The 3,632-nt window shown below is 36.0% G+C and overlaps 1 pseudogene; it reads left to right on the plus strand.

Moving 5' to 3' along the window:
• Positions 1 to 3,042: 3,042 nt before the first annotated feature.
• LOC116091763 overlaps positions 3,043 to 3,632 on the plus strand; it is a 20,115-nt pseudogene continuing 19,525 nt past the window's right edge.

Below are 3,632 nucleotides of genomic sequence, written 5' to 3' on the forward strand. Positions count from 1 at the left end.
ATCAAATATTCAGATAACCGTAGATGCTGGCAAGAATGTGGAAAAAGAGGGACACTCCTCCATTTCTGGTGGAATTGCAAGGTGGTACACCACTCTAGAAATCAATCTGGTGCTTCTTCAGAAAACTGAAAATAGTTCTACTTGAAGACTCAGCTGTACCACTCCTGGGCATATACCAAAAATATGCTCCAACTTATAAAGGACACATATCAACTATGTTCATAGAAGCCTTATTTATAGTAGCCAGAAGCTGGAAACAACCCAGATGTCCCTCAGTAGAAAAATGGATACAGAAAATGTGGTACATATACATGATGGAGAACTACACAGATATTTAAAAAAATGAATTCATGAAATCCTTAGGCAAACAGATAGAACTAGAATATATCATTCTGAGTGAGGTAACCCAATCACAAAAGAACACACATGGTATGTACTCATTGATGAGTGATATTAGCTCAAAAGCTCAGAATACCCACAATATAACTCACAGACCATATGAAGCTTAAGAAGAAGAAAGAACAAAGTGTGGATACTTCAGTCCTAGTTAGAAATGGGAACAAAATACTCACTGGAGGCTAAAGAAGAGAGGGTTCTGAAAAGGAGAGAGGATGGGGAGGGAAAAAACGAAGAGGAAAGAATCCAGTATGGGAAGAGACAGGAGATAGAACAGAGGGTCAGGAAATTAAACCGAAATACATAGTAGAGAGGGACAGGAACTGGGGGTAGCCACTATAAACTCCCAGATGCCAGGGATTCAAGAGTTTCCCATGACCCAAAAGAGATGACATTCACCAAAATACCCAACAAAGGGGAGATAGAATCTGTAGAGACCATATTCAGGAGACAGGCAGTTGAAGAATGGGACCAAGCAACTATCTCAAAAAATTTAACCCAGAATTGTTCCTATCTAAAGGAAATGCAGGAACAAAAGTGGTGCAGAGGCTGAAAAGGCCATCCAGAGATCACCCCACCTAAGGATCCATCCCACCTGCAGACATCAAATTCAAACACTATTGCTGATGCCAAAAAGTACAGGAGCCTGGTATAGCTGTCTCCTGACAGGCTTTGCCAGCACCTGACCAATACAGAGGCAGATGATCACAACCAACCACTGTACTGAGCATGGAGACACCAATGGAAGAACTAGGGTAAGGACTGAAGGAGCTGAAGAAAATTGCCACTCTATAGGAAAAATAACAGTATCAACTAACAGGACCCCCTGACACACACAACCCCCAGAGCTCCCAGGGACTAAACCACCAACCAGAGAGTACACATGGAGGGATGCAAAGCTCCAATTACATGTGTAGCAGAGGATTGCCTTATCTGGCATCATTGGGTGGGTAAGCTCTTGATCCTGTAGAGGCTAGATACCCCAGCATAAAGAGATGCTAGAGCACTAAGGCAGGAATGGATGTGTTGTTAGCAGAGCACCCTCAAAGTGGCAAAGAGGAAAGAAGTTGGGATATGGGGGTGACAGAAAGGAAACCAGGAAGGGGGACAATATTTGAAATGTAAATAAATAAAATAACCACTAAAAAAATTTTAACCAACCTAAGTCGAAAAGTTAATATCCTATCACAAAACCATAAACAATATAAAATTATCACTTCTTAAATAATCACAATCACATACCAAAGGTCCTGAATAAGAACTATTGGGAAATATAAAAGTCACTAAAGAACTCATGAGCAAAAATAAAAACAAAACAAAACAAACAAACAAAAAACCCTCAAAGTATACATTGGATTATTATACATGAGTTCAAGATATACTACAAAGCTATAATAATCAAAACAGCATGTCAATGGTATGATTGTCTGCCACTGTCTAAATGATATTATACACTAGAAGATTTTACTTGAGTTCACAAACTTACAGTGCACTAATTTTCTGCAAGGATAAAATATAATACAAAACAGAAACAGATTCTTTAACAAATGTTGGTAAATCTGGATGCCCACATGAAGAATAAAATTAAACTCTTATCTCTTATCCTTTAAAAATAGTTAACTCCAAGTTAAATAAACTAAATATAAAATCTGAAACTACTAAACTGCTTGAATGCCTTTTGAGTTTTACAGCACTAGGTATAAATTCTCTCCTGTTGAAGAGGCATCAAAAAAATAGTTGGTTCACCTTAGACTACAACCAAGTCTGTGTACAGTACTGGACACATCTTCCCAGGTAGTTTGCATTATCCCATGCAATGTCTAGCATTGGGTAAGGCCATTGAATTCTTTTCATGCCCAGTGTCCTGAGCAACTCTTACTACCATGAATGATATCAAATAGAGGGAAGATCTTTAGTCAATCTAAGATTGATTTCTCTGTAGCCTGACAACAAAATATGTTGTTTATTCATTAACAGAGACTTTCCACATAGATGTGGTGGGCAAACAGGGAAAAAGGTAAAAGTCTGGTTTGTTTTAGACACATCTGCAGCATCACTGGCCAAGAGCAACCTATGTGTACTTACAAATATGTTTATTAAATACTAGTGTGGGTTAACCATTGAATTAATATAATAGTTTTAATAATTAGTCAAGAAATGGATACTGTAGTTATGGAAATTTAATTTAAGGATATTATATAATATTAAGTAATAATTTAAAGAATAAATTTTGGTTCCTAACTAATATTTATTCATATGTTTTATTATACTTTATTATAAAAAATATAAAGTTCACTGCTAGTACTTGTTTCTTGTGAGGTTTATCTCTTTGTTTCATCTTTTTAAATTAATTTCTGCCCACACCGTTAGTAATTTGGTAGATAGTTGAGATAAGATAACAGTGATGATGTTGTTCATTTGGCGATGAAAGTTAAGAATTTGGGATATATATGGCATGTACAGAAAAATACTCAGGTCAAAATATGCTAATATTTTATTCAAATGTTAAACATATGAATTTGGTCAAAAATGTTAAGTATGACTTTATTAAAAACATGGAAGAATAGTTTGATGGCATTCATATGGAAAAAGCATGCATATTTATATTTCAGCTACATAGGAAGCAGATGGCCATTTTGGACATCAATGGGAGCAGAGGTTATTGATCTTGAAAAGGCTCGATTCCCCAGTGTAGGGATTGCAAGACAAGGTAAGAAGGAGTGGGTAGGTTGGTGAGCAAGGGGAGGGAAATGGCAAGAGGGGTTTCAGGAAGAAAGCAGGAAAGGGGATAACATTTGAAATATATATAAAGAAAACATCTAATAAAAAATGGGAGGATTCACAATGTATTGATAGTTCATCAGTAAATGCTATATTTTCTTTAAAATATTAATTTATCTCTCTATAAAAAACTTGCTTAAATTTTAAATGAAAGGAATATTCTCCGGTTTTAAAGCTTTTAACACAGTCAGTCTTACTATATGAAGAAATAAGTTGACTTTTTTTGATATTAGGAATTTCCTTTGAGACCCGGAAATTTGCCAATGAACCTTTTCATAGCATTTTTCATCTCTTTATTTCTCAGTGTATAAATGGCTGGGTTTAAGAGAGGTGTAAAAACAGAATAAAATACAGCAAGAAATTTGTCTAACCAGGTGATACTGAGGGGCCACACATAGATGAAGATGCAGGGCAAAAAGAAGATCATTACCACTGTGATGTGTGCAGTGCATGTG

Source organism: Mastomys coucha, unplaced genomic scaffold, assembly GCF_008632895.1.
Source record: "Mastomys coucha isolate ucsf_1 unplaced genomic scaffold, UCSF_Mcou_1 pScaffold15, whole genome shotgun sequence".
Taxonomy (NCBI): Eukaryota; Metazoa; Chordata; class Mammalia; order Rodentia; family Muridae; genus Mastomys; species Mastomys coucha.